Source organism: Urocitellus parryii (assembly GCF_045843805.1).
Source record: "Urocitellus parryii isolate mUroPar1 chromosome 13 unlocalized genomic scaffold, mUroPar1.hap1 SUPER_13_unloc_8, whole genome shotgun sequence".
Taxonomy (NCBI): domain Eukaryota; kingdom Metazoa; phylum Chordata; class Mammalia; order Rodentia; family Sciuridae; genus Urocitellus; species Urocitellus parryii.
Window position 1 is genome coordinate 1377873 of NW_027551776.1, and position 14486 is coordinate 1392358.

At 38.0% G+C, this 14486-nt stretch overlaps 2 pseudogenes; one reads left to right on the forward strand and one right to left on the reverse strand.

The window, feature by feature from the left end:
• On the forward strand, positions 1-8325 carry LOC144251453 (SNW domain-containing protein 1 pseudogene; annotated as a pseudogene).
• Positions 8326-10037: 1712 nt separating this feature from the next.
• LOC144251454 (ornithine decarboxylase-like) overlaps positions 10038-14486 on the reverse strand; it is a 40761-nt pseudogene continuing 36312 nt past the window's right edge.

The window sequence follows — 14486 nt, forward strand, 5'->3', positions numbered from 1 at the left end:
ATGCAGGTCATAGCCATTCTCTTTGGAGTCATGAAACAGCAGCCTGCAGGTACAAGTGGAATCAATCACTCCGAGGCACTCAGACGTAGGTGACATGTATGTATGAATAAACATCTGGCCTGAGTATAGATAAGACATCCTTGAGGCTTAGCCCACATAATATTTGCCTTTACATTCTTATAGTAGGGCTCAGTGCCTTACCTTCATGCTGGTGCTCTAACTGAACAAAGAAAACATCTTATCTTCATGTAATTTGAACATTATAAAAGAATGTACACGGACCCATGAAGAACTATTTTCTGAATAGGAATGGTCTTTCAAGGGCCATGTTCACAATTGGATGAAAGATAAGTGTTTTCTCAGAGACTATTTGTGGTCTTTCCAAGGTTCATAGAAAAAGAATGGTATTCAAATTTCAAGTTAAAATCACCTCACCTTGGAATAAATGGCACACAAAAAGAAGTTGCTGAATGGCCTTTGAGGCAGGGATATCTCACAGAAGTGTGGGCAGTGGTAAGGAGTCCATTGATGGATCAGCAACAGCAGAAAGATGATTACATTTCCAGGTATCAGGTGCAGAGAAAGATGTATTCCTGTGCTTTGGCCTGAGGCTGTCACGGAAGAACTGCTGCCACCTCAGCAGTGGCCTTAGAAAAACTTCAAGGAAGACAAGAAAGGTCATGGAATGAACACTCTGGTCTCTTTATCCATAGCCCATAGCACTTCCCATCAGTGCTTTTCATTGGCTGATGGTGAATGGTGACCAGAGGTTCATGGATCTGGGATGATGGAGCGGGGAACAAACTCAGGATGCTGCTGAAGTGTGACAGAGAAGAGTCCATCAAATAGTGCAGAGTGGTGAATTTCATATGGACATATCTGCATTGATGGTCTGATGGCTTTCAAAATTCTTCCAATTTAACCAACACAACTATAGTATGTGTTAAAAGAAAGGGGTTTGAGAGACTCTCAGTGATGATTGTCTATCTTTTTAGTACGGTATTGTACCCATTTTTCTCTACTAAAAATGCCTTTCTGTGCTTAGTACTACCAAGGTCAGATAATGATTGAGAGAATTTTCAAGATGGAAAGAAGAAAAACTAACAATATAAACTCCATGGATGGAGAAGTAGAATCTATTATGAAAACATTGAAGGATGACGAAGATGAAAAGTTAAAAAGAAGATAAAAATTTTGAATTAGAGAGCATCAAGAAGACAAAGAACATAGAAGTGGGAAATTATTTCTTTACAAAATCATTAATGAGAATTTAATTAGCAAACTGCTTTTCTTGAAAAAGAATCGTAGCTAACAGGCAAAGTAACATTTATGTGCCACTTAAGCAGTATTAGATCTGAAACTCCATTTCTGCCATTACATATCAATAGAGGAAATAAGGCTTCTCTCCAGGACAGAGGTGTTTAATCAATAGTTAAGTTTTTGGTGAAACAGTCCTATGCTGTCACTTGCATGATGAAGAACCATGTGTTAAGAACAAGCCCAGACAGAAGACTAACTTTATTCTAATGTTAAAATCAATCTCTTTGGAATAGAGATTATGATTTGAACAAAAGAGAACACATTCTTTGATGTACTTCATATTGCCTGCACTACCAATCATCTTCAGCAGGCGTCATTTCACACACTGTGAGATTGTTAGCACAGTAGAGTGACCAGAGAAATCTGCCCAGCTGAAGCTGAATTCCAGGAAAAGACTCAGGGAAGTTGGAAAAATATTTTAACTTGCTCTTTGAGATTCATCCATCACAAATGTAGAATTACATCTGGCCTTAGCATTATGGTTACAGATTCATTAGCAGACAAGAGGTGGTGGCAGAGACTGGGAATTAGAAATTCGCATAAAGTGTAACTAGAAGGTTTAAAAAGATTCTCATTGCAAGAGCATTTAATGGGTTGTCTGCATTACCAAGTTTATATTCTTTATATTAGAATAACTTTTTTCATCTATGAGCATACATATACTTTAGCATTGGCAAAATATTTGCTAACTAAGACTTCACATTCAAATTCTGTAAGACTTCATATAATGTGTTTTGACAGCAGAAACACATGTCATTAGCTACCATACAGTCTGTTGGCTTAGTGCAATATAAAAATGCAAGATTGCCATTAAAAAGCAAAACAGAGGAGAGAAAGTGGAACATTAATATAAGGATACCATAGTATAATGCCATCATATGGCATATTGCTAGTGTGTAGAATAAATGAAGCTGAGATTGTTTAAAAAGAGTCACTGAGATGACCTTTATTATCAAGGCCCTATGTATGGTAGTGTTTGGTTGTTAAAATGCTTTTAAAGTTATTTGTCATATAACTTTAATTATAATAACCAATTATTATATATTTATGTATGTTATAAATATAATTATTATATATTTATTATATATATATATATATTATGTAACCACCACATTCAGTTTCATTTTCTTCATCTGGTAGGCTGTGGTCAATACCCAGAATATGTACAAAAGTATAAGAAATTTTGGGCAGAGAAAAAATAAGAATAATAAAATGAACATATTAGGATATTTAATAGGAGGAAACTAATTAGCCTTCCGCACATTCAGAAGTCCAAGCAAGTTGAAAGATTTATTAGTCAGCTTTTGTTACTATGACAAAATACATGATAAATCAACTTAAAGAAGGAACTATAAATTAAAATATTTCATGATCACTAAACCAAAGAAATATTATACAAAGAATCAAAAACAAATACCAGAGCTCTCAAATGGTTGAAACTCTCCAAAAGAGCAATTAAATATGTAAAAATTATGAATAAATTAAATCTATGAAACAAAATGTCTCAGAACAGTAGGCATCTCACAATAATTCTGGATATATATGGTCTGACTGGCAGAATGTATTGGAAAACCAAAAGCAATATATGCTGTTTGTAAGATACTCATATTAAATACCAATATATTTAAGACTTAAAGTAAAAAATGAAAAAATATAATCAATTCAAATGAAATACAAAAACAAGCAGGAATAGTTTTTCTCATAGCTCATAAAATAGATTTTAAGCAAAAATTAATCAGAAGAGATGAGGAAAGTCACTATAAAATGTTAAAAGGAATGATCAAAAATAAGATATAATGATAAGAAGTATTTATGCCCCAAGTGTTGATGCACTTAATTACATGAAACAAACACTTCTTTAGTACAAGTCCAGTCAGACCCCAATTCAATGATATTGGGTGATTTGAATATACCCCTCCTACAATAGATAGGTCATCCATCCAGACATAAAATCAATGCATACAATTGTGATGTATACAATACTATAAATCAAATGAATGCAAAATATGTCTATATAATATTTCATCCAACAACAGCTGAATTTTTGTTCCTCAGGAACTCGTGGTATTTTTCCCAAAATAGGCCATATTTGAGGTCAATAAGCAAGTCTTGATAGAAACAAAAAAAAATTTATATTGTCCTTGGTACCTTATCAGGTCATAATGAAATGAAATTCGAACTCAATAGCAGGAAAAATGTATAGAAACCACATAAAAACATGGGTATTTAACGATTATCTTTTAAATGAATGGGTCATAGAAAAATGAGATCAGAAATAAATAAAATCTAGAATTAAACAAGAATAGAGATACAACATACTAAAATCTCTGTGACACTATGAAGGCAGTTTTAAGAGGAGAACATTTAGCATTAAGTGCCTATATACATACACACATGTACACATACACAATAACAGCACACACACAAAAATCAGAATGATCCCAAATGAACAATCTAATGCTACATGTCAAAGTCCTAGAAATACAGGAACAAACTAATACCAAAACCAATGGAAGACAGAAAATAATAAAAATCAGAGCCAAAATCAATGAAATAGAGAATTTAAAAAATACAAAGGATCAATGGACTAAAGAATTGGTTCTTTGAAAAGATAAATAAGATTAATAAACCTCTAGCCAATTTACCTGAAAGAAAGAAAAGACGCAAATCAACAAAATTAGAGATAAAAAAAGAGAGAGATCACCACAGACATGTCTAAAATTCAGAGGACCTTTAAGGTCTATTTTAAAAACTTATGTTCAATAAATTGGAAGATATAGAAAATATTTACAAATTTCTAGACACATATGTCCTTCTTAAATTGAACCAAAGAGATATAGGAAATATAAACAGATCAATAGCAAGCAATGTGATTAAAGCAGCAATTAAAAGTTATTGAACAAAGAAAAGTCCACCTGAGTTCTATCAGACTCTTAAATAACTAATGTCAATTCTCCTCATATTCTTATATGTAATAAAAAACAAGAATACTCTCAAACTCATATTATGAAGGCAGTATCATCCTGATACCAAAAGCACAAAAACACACATCAAGGAAAGAACAATACAGACCAAGATCCCTGATGAACATACGTGGAAAAATACTAGTAAAACATTAGCAAACCATGTTCAAAAACACATTAAGAAGATTATATACCATGATTAAGTTAGATTCATCCAAAGGATGCAATATTGGTTCAATATACATAAATCAATGTAATTCATCGTATAGACTCAAGAACAAAAATTGCACAATCATCTCTACAGATGCAGAAAAAGCCTTTGGCAAAATTCACCACCCAGTTATGTAAAAAGCATTGAAGAAATTAGGGATAGAAGGAAATTACCTAAATATCATAAAGTCTATATATGACAAATCCAAAGGTAATTTAAAAACTGAAAGCTTTTCCTCTAAAATCAGGAACAAGACAAGGATGTCCACTCTCACCACTCCTATTCATTATGGTTCTTGAAATTCTAGCCAGAGCAATGAGGCAAGAGAAGAAAATTAAAGGGATGCAAATAGGAAATGAAGAAGTCAAACTATTTCTGTTTGCTGGTGACATGATCCTATACACAGAGGACAGCCCCCCCTGCAAATATATATGTATTTCCCCCACACACACCAGAAGATGTCTACATCTGATCAACAAATTCAGCAAATCAGCAGGATTAACATACAAAAAAAAATCAATAGCTTTCCTATGTGTCAATGATGAACCTACCCAGAAAAAAATCAAGGAAACTGGGCTGAGGAGGTGGCTCAAGCAGTAACAGGCTCACCTGGCATGCTTGGGGTGCTGGGTTCGATCCTCAGCACCACATAAAAATAAAATAAAGATGTTGTGTCCACCGAAAACCAAAAAATAAATATTAAAAAAAACAAGGAAACTACTTCATTCACTGTAGCCTCAAAAAAAAAATACTTATGAATAAATGTAACAAAGTAAAATACCTCTACAATGAAAATTATAAAATACTGAAGAAATAAATTAAAGAAAACCTTAGAAGATGTAAAAACTGAACATGTTTTAGGGTAGGTAAAATTAAAATAATCAAAAAGACCATATCACCAAAAGCAATCTAGAGATACATATCAAATACCAATGTTAATCCTTACAGAACCAGAAAAAAAGTGTTCTAAAATTTTTATGCAAGAATAAAAGGCTCAGAATAGCCAAAGCAATCCTGAGCAACAAAAGCAAGGTTGGAGGCATCACAATAACTGATCTCAAATTATATTACAGAACTATAATTACAAAATCAGTATTGGCATAAAAATAAATATGAAGATTAAGCTGGGTGGGGTGGCATACTCCTATAATCCCATCATTTTAGGAGGCTGTGGCAGAAGGATGGGGAGTTCAAAGCCAGCCTCAGCAAAAGCCAGGCCCTAAGCAACTCAGTAAGACCTTGTCTCTAATTATAATACAAAATAGGGCTGGGGATGTGGCTTGTGGTTCAGTGCCCCTGAGTTTCATCCCTGGTATCCCCACCAAAAAAAAAAAAATGAAATAAATACAAAGATCAATGGAATAGACTAGAGGACACATAGACAAACACACCAGACATAAACACAGTCATCATTTGACCAAGTTGCCAAAAACATACATTGGAAAAAAACAAAACTCTTTTAACAAACGGTGATGGGAAAACTATGTATCTATTTGTAGAAAAATGAAACTAGATCCCTATGCCTCCTGCTCCACAAAAAATCAACTTCAAGTGGATTAAAAAAAAAAAATAGGAATTAGACCAGGATCATTAAAACTCCTAGAAGAAAAAATAGGTTCAAGGAAAGAAAAGTACACACCAAGATCCCTGATTGCAAAAATACTAGTAAAACATTAGCAAACCATGTTCAAAAACACATTAAGAAGATTGTACACCATGATTAAGTTGGATTCATCCAAAGGATGCAATATTGGTTCAATATCCTTAATAAGACTCCTAAAGCTCAAGAGATAAAAACAAGTATCAATGTGCAATGTCATTGAATTTAAAAGCTTCTGCACAGCAAAGGGAGAGCCCTCTAACCCACCGGATGCTTCAGTGAAGAATACATGAGATTCCAGCAGCCGACTACACCATGGCTCAGCAAAGGAATTCATTAAGAGTGTAAAGAAAGAGTGTACAGAATGGGAGAAAATCTTTGCCAGTCACTCTTCTGACAGGGGGTTAATATCCAGAGTATATAAAAACTGAAAAGGATTCGGGTCCTGTATATGGGGGAGGGTCTTTGAGTAACCACATTTTTCTTTTTCTTTGTCCACACACCCCAGGCGGTGAACTGGCCTGGAACTCCAAACAACGTGGGCTCAGATCATGGCTACATCTTCCGGCTGCCCGCTGTGGGAACTAGGCCTCACTGAAGCTGGGGTCTTCCCTGAGGGTCTTTGTGGCCAAGAGCCATGGCTTGGCTTAGTGTCCTGTGTTCTTCCTTGAAGCATCGGGTGGGTTAGAGGGCACTCCCGCCTGCCCAAAGCTCAGCTTTTTATGGGCACCTACTCAGCTGTCTCAAGAGCAGCTTGAGGCTGAAGAAAAAACAAGATCTCGGAGGTCACGGCAGACCTCACTGGTCTCCTCCTAAAGAGAAGCCCCACCTGGATACAGGTACTGAAAAGGATGGATATCTCAGTTGTTAGAGAATTTTGGAAATGGAAGTTCTTTTCCTGAGATCCATGTGGTGCAGTATCCATTGGATATGAGACCAAAGGGAAAAAATGTCAAATGCACTGGCCATTCAGGTGGATCCTGAGGAAAAATTAAATATGATGCAATTGCTCAAAAATGACAGTCAAAAGACAAGGTCATTTATAGCAAATTCACTGACCTTGTTCCAAAGAAGGTTATGAATATAGATGATCCAGAAAAGACCTGCTGAAGAAGCTATTAAAGAGATAACAGAAAAGTCAAGGGTAGCCTTAGAGAAATCAGTAAGCAAAAAGTTTGCCGCAGCCATGCCAATACCAGCAGCTGATAAACTGGCTCCTGCTCAGGACATCCCCTACACACCATCTCAGCAGGGAGTAGCTTTCAACTCTGGAGCTAAACAGATGGTTATTTGAATAATAGAAATGCAGAATGATCCAATGGTACCTTCAAGATTCAAGATTAATAAGAAAATTCCCTACACCTGTCTTGCATTCTTCCTACACCTGTCATGCAATCTCCTAGTCAAAAGGTTACTGTGAAGGAACAACAAGAGTGGCAGATTCCTCCTTGTACTTCCAACTGGAAAAATGCAAAGGATTATAAAATTTCATTTGATAAATGTCTAGCTGCTGATGGAAGAGGACTTCGGACAGTAAACATAACAGAATTTTGCCAAACTGGCCAAAGTGCTCAACGTTGCTGATTGGAAGGTTCATGAAGCTGTGGAAATGGATGCACAAGTAGCAAAAGATGGCTCAAAAAAAAAAAGGAGAAATATGAGGGAAAATTTTTTTTAAATGGCCCCAAAAACCAGAGAGAAGAGAGCAGGATCAAGACCTGTGTGGAAAAAGAGGATAGTTAGGCACATGAGAGAGATGAAATCGGTCATGATAGACAATAAGAGAAACTGCATGACTGGAATATTCTTAGGGCAGCTTCTGATAAGAGGTCAAAGCTGCAGAGAAATGAGAATAGAAATATCAGTACTTGGTGTACCTAGTCCTTGGAATTCTAATGAAGTGCATTATAACCAAAAGCTTTTCAACCAATCCAAGGGTATGGACAGTGGATTCCTAGGTGCAGAGAATGAAATTTACAATGTTTATGATAAAGCCTGGAGAGGTGGTAAAGATATGGCCCAGAGTATTTATAGGCTCAGTAAAAATCTGGACAAGAACATGTTTGGTAATGACCTAGAAACCAGAATAAAGACCAACAGATTTGTTCCTGACAAGTTTTCTGGTTCAAACCTTAGAGAGGCCGAGAAGACCAGTTCAGTTGGAAGAAAATCCTTTGGGTTTTGGCAAGTTTTTGGAAGAAGCCAAACAGCATGGTGGCTGTGAGGATTGAAATTACTACTTTGAATTATTTAGCTTTTTTAAACAATGGGTTGTGTTTGTGCTTCTTCTACCTTTCAATTCTTACAGAACATACTGCCCCCACACAGTATTAAGACCATTTTGTATGATGCTAGTAGTCTGGGGTAATATTTTACATAGAACAACTGCTTATAAATAGGTTACCCCAACCATGATGAGAAGGCTGTGCTTACCTAATGAATTTTGCAGCTATTGTGATATTTTAGTTTGGAGTGGGGAAAGTCAGGTCTTGCTTAGTACAACTATTTGTTTCAAATAAAAACATTTGGCTCCCTGGTGGTCTAGTGGTTAGGATTCGGCGCTCTCAAATAAAAACATTTAGACCCCCAAACAAACAAACAAAAAAAACCTCAAAACACTTAACACCAATAAATAAATAAAATGTTTTTAAAAACCCACTAAAAGATGGGCAAAAAGATTTAATTATACATTTTCTAAAGAAGAAATACAAATGAACAAAAAACATATGGAAAAAAATGTTCAACATTTTTAGCAAAATCAAACTACACTAAGAGCTGCCGGGTGCAGTGGCACACGCCTGTAAAACCAGTGACTTGGGAGGCTGAGACAGGAAGATCACAAGTTCAAAGCAGCCTCGGCAAAAGCAAGGTGCTAAGTAACTCAGTAAGACCCTGTCTCTAAATAAAATACAAAATAGGGTTGGGGATGTGGCTCAGTGGTCAAGTGCCCCAAGTTTAATCCCCAGTACAAAAAAAAAAAATTAAACTAAGATTTCATCTCACCTCAGAATGGCAATCATCAAGTTAATGATAATTGCTGGCAATGGTGTGGGAAGAAAGGTACACATACATTATTGGTGGGACTGCATATTAGTACCACCACTTTGGAAATGAGTATGGAGATTTCTCAAATGAGCACAAATGAATTCACCCTATAATCCAGATATCCCACTCCTAGTTATTTAGCCAAAAGAATTAAAATCAGCATACTATAGGATAAATACATACCAATGCTTACAGCATGTGATATTAATGTGAGATCTGATGTGCAATGCCCTGGATTCCATGCCAGTTGTGTGCTCGTGCACACATGTGTGTATATACACACACAGAAAAAGGACAAAATTTTTAAAGTGCCACTCACCCCATTGGCATCTTCTCTCTTTAAGAACTCAGTTTCCACATGACCAACTTCCCATTTCTACTCTTCCCTCAGCATTTTTTCTCCAGTGTTTCCTCATGGTACCCAGTTGTCTTGGACTTTTGGAGGCAAACCTCTGGATCCCTACCTAGGAAGGAGTAGAAAATGTTAATGTTAACCGAGGGCACACAGAAGCAGGAATGTTGGTACTAGGACACTGACTCACTTCCTTCCCAGGTTCCCTGGACTTCTACTCCATATTCAGACCCAGACTCTAAGCAGGGTGGGCCCAGTGGGAGACTTACATTAGGTGCCCCTCTCACAGGAGGATCCAAATAGCTCAAGAATGAATGTTCTACAATCCCACTTGGACTGATGTGTATTGGAGTGAGTGTAAATACTTATCCTACAGATGAAAGATGTTCTCTCATGGCCAGCCTAGGTGGCTGTTAAAAAAATGAATGGATAAAAAAATGTGGTATATGTACACTCACTCACACACACACACCCACACCCACACACACCACACCACACACATACACACACAGTTTTTACTCATCCATAAAGAAAAATGAAGCTTTGTCATATGCTGGTAAATGAATGCAACTGGAGAATGTCAGGCTAAGAGAAAAAAATCAGACTCAGAAAGTCAAAGGTCAAATGTTTTCTCTCATTTGTGGAAGCTAGAAAGAAAAAAAAAATTAATGATCTCACAAAAATAAAAGTGGATCAGTAGAGTAGAGGTTGGAGGAGTAATGAAAGGGGAAGAGCTGGGGAATAAAGTTGACCCAAATATAATATGTTCATCTATGTATCTATCACAATTTTATATATAACTTTAATGCATAAATTAAAAAATAAATAAAAGACCAATAGAGTCTAGGAAGGGGATCAGGAGGAGGAAGGAGGGAAGGGAAGGGGGAAGTACTATGGATTGAAGGAGAACAAACTATGTTACATGCATTTATGAACATGTCACAATGAACCTCACTGTTATGTATAACTATAAGGCACTAATAAAAACACCCCAAAACAGGAGAAAAGTTTTATTTTGTCTTAAAATTTCAGAGTTTTAATCCATACTTGGCTTCATTGTTTCTGAGCCTGTGATGAGGCAGAATATCATAGTGTGGACGGTGTGACCAAGGAAAACTGCTCACATTATGGAAGCCAGAAAGCAAAGGGCAAAGAAGCTGCTGGGGACAAGAAACAGTCTTCCAAGGCATGTTCCCATGGACCCACTTACTCCAACTAGACCCTACTCCCTATGGTCTCCAACTCATTCCAATAATGCCATCAATTTGTGAATCTATTGGTGGAATAATCAGCCAATGATGTCAAAGCCTTCATTATCCAACCACTTTCTCTGAATACTGCTTTATTGGGGACCAAGTCTTCAACAGATGAGCCTTAAGGGAACATTCCATATCCAAACTATAACAAAGGACTTAACAAAGGACTTAGAGGAAACTTACCCAGAACATGAGAACATATTGATTATCAGGTTGATTAAAGCTCCTTTATTATCAACACATTTGGAGATTCTGATTTTGTTGTCTAAGGGAAAAAAAACTGATACATGGATTTTCTTTGAACACCCTCTAATTTGTTTGAATTTGTTTGTGGCTGAAGCAGATAATTGCCCAAACTTCTTTCTTAGATGATACATATGTTCAAAACAGGTCAAAACATTAAGCTTTTGGCCCATTCTACCATTGTACAAGCTATAAATGCTTGCTGGCAGCTTAGAGGGCCCTCTTTAATAGCTTGTTTGAAAAATGAATAAAAATCCATATAAAACAAATATTCAAATAGTTTCCATAGGAACACAGATAAGTGTGACCCCACCTTCTAGTCTTCCATGTTTCTGGCATCTGTGCCAAACCTGCACTTACAAAGACATTTCAAATGTAGCAGTAATTAAGTAACATGGTCCCCCCCCCCAGATCCCTTGACTTAAACTAACCTTGCAGTTAACATCTACAGAGTGGCATCTATAGCTACGAGTGGAGGCACATGCTGCTGCTGCCAAATGAGATTTCATGCTGTTTTCCTGAGCACAAGGCACAGGCAGAGTGCTGATGTCCTGCTCCTGCACTATTGGGAAACAATAGTTCTAGATTTGCTGCATGCATTGTCATGTTGGTCCTGGCATCACATAATAGATTGTCAGCCTCTCGAATCCATTGAAAGTAGAAGCAGTGGCAACAGTGTATGAGCCCATGTTTTAAGAAAACATCTAATTGCCCACATGCATTTCAGGCAGGTCACAGTGCTGGACAATCCATTCAAGGCTATCACATGTCAGTCCCCTATACTGGATTAATGATACTTCTCATCTGGTTTAGGTCTCTTCTGCAGCAGGGGCTTTATACGTGCATGATCATAAAGGATGCAATTAAATGATCTGTGAATACTCCATCATTCACATAATACTTAAAGGTCTATTTACTTGACTCATATTCATCATCAGAGCCTATCTATTCCTTTAACATGATTTTTGGCAATGAGATTATCTGCAAGAGTGAAAGCTGAAGCAACATAATAACAGCCTGGCTCAGCTATGTTCCTCACTCCAGAATCCAACAGAAAGTATTTCTCCAGTGCTTGGATGATCACACTGGTAATCTCTTCAAACTTAAGCTTCACATCCTCACATCCAGGAAAGCCTCTACCAATATCAAGCATATACACGCTAAAACCAACCTCAGCTCCCATGTCAAAGACACAGTGGGCATCAGAGATGGCCTGAACTAAGATCTCAGGATCAGTGCACCCACTCCTCACGTGAAAGCTGACACCAATGACATCAATATTTAATTCTTTAGCTAGTTCCAAAAGAAGTCTGCTGGTTTTGGAGTGTGGCACCAAATTTAACACTGAGGTGACAGACTGCTTTGGAATCATCAGAGCTGATCTGCAAAACCAACTTTGCCTTTAGATGCACCCTGGCTACTTTCATCAACTCAACTTCACAGTCAAAAGTCATCATTTTGGCTCCAATACTGGCAGCACATTTAATTTGAGAAGATTGTTTACAAGGATTTGCATAGGAAATTCTCACTGTGCAGTCTTGCTAGCACAGTCAAATCCTGTCCCAATGGCAGGTAAGATCTTCCCTATGGCTCTGTTATCATTGCATTTGACTGCATGAAAGGGGGTGACACGAGGAAGAGCTTTTAACCATCTTAGATATTTCTTTAGAATGTCTCCAAGGTCTGCAACATAAAAGGCACCCTTATCATCAGAAGAAGACACTCATTAATTTTGGGGTTCAGAATGTCCTTGACAGTAAAGCCTTCGTCAAAGAAGTGGCAGTGGAACTCTTCATTAGTAAAGCTGTTCACGGATTCTCCATTTGCCTCAGAAATGCAACAAGATGGAAAACTAAGAGATGAAATTTAAAATTTAAAGAAATTATTCCCAGGTTCTTACAAAGGTAATTCTCCAGGATTTCCAAATCCTTAGACCAGCAGTGGAAATGTTCTCCCCGCCCCCTACCCCCAGACTTCAGCAAGGAGAAGGAGCGCCCAGCTCCTGCACCTGTCACGGGCGGCACAGGGACACAGACAGGCGCAGGAGCACAGAGCTTGGAGAAGCCAAAGGCCTCCAGGAGCTTCCCGCCAGCAACACGCTCCAAGACCGCAGCCGGCGCGGCTTGGAGCAGGTGGGTGCCACAAGGCACCGCGAAGACACCTGGGCTCCAGGGAAGTGGCTCCCCAAGGTCACGGCCGTGGATGGCTCCACCACCGCGTGTCCCCGCCTCTCAAGTGTCCCTGGCAGGCAGAGCAGACGGGTGCTGGCGCGGACCGCTGGACACCTCCCGCCGCTCGCTCACCTCAGAGCGCCTGGTTGGCAGGCCCCAAGGAGATGCCACAGCCTACCCCTGCTGCGGGGAGCGGGAGCGGGGAGCGGGAGCGGGGAGTGGGACTTGGCCTCCCGCCGCCGCCTCCGCTGCACATCTGCTGCCTGGCTCCCCGCCTGCCAGAGTTGTTGGCCTAAGGTGGTTACTAGAAAATTAAGCATATCTTTAGATTTCCTTGTCCTTTTCTGGCATCCTTTGTGGATTTTTTAAATGGCAACCTCTTACCTCTGCTGTCATTATTGTGGTTTTTATAGCTCCTGTCTAAGAATGTTTAGCAATTCTAGATATTGGCTTATTATCTTTTTTAGATTGATTTATTATCTTTTAGTTTCAAAAAACTAAACTATGCCTCAAATACATTGTACCATGCCCATTAATGTCTCTGGTAACACTTGGTTGTTGATTAAACTTGTATTTTGGTGTGTTTATAATGTTTTCTGGATTCACAGATTGGCTTTGTATTCTCATTTTTCTTCTTTTGACCTTTAATCTTTCTGGAGTTCAATTCTATATCCAACAAACTGAATAAATTAACAAACGGGGGAAAAAAAACAAATCTTCTGTACAAGTCTTCTATAGTAAACCCATGTAGAAGAAAGGCAGGGAGTAGAAAATCACCATTGGAACCTCATGACAACATTGCTGCTGGCCACATCTATTGACTTACTTTCTTTCAGTAAGCGGATAGAACCAAGGGGGTGCTTAACTGCTGAGCCTCATGCCCAGCTATTTTTATGTTTTATTTAGATACAGGGTCTCACTAAGTTGCTCAGGGCTTTACTAAGTTGTTGAGTCTGGCTTTGAACTTGTGAACCTCCTTCTTCAGCTTCTGAGCCTTTGGGATTACAGGCACAGGCCACCACACCTAGCATGTCTTTTTGTATCATGCTCCCCTGATGTAATTGGATGAAGATGGTATATTATCTCAGTGACATTCTTCCAAAATATTGAAATTCCTCTGCAAACCTCAGTCTATCTTGAGAATAATTTGAGTGACATTTTGCAAACAACCCGACCAATATTTTTCAAAGGGTTAGATTAAAAACAACAAGAAGAAATTTTTAAAATTTTATTTTTAATTGTAGATGGATACAATACTTTTTTAAAAATTTATTTATGTGGTGCTGAGAATTGAACCCAGTGCCTCACGTGTGCTAGGCAAGTGC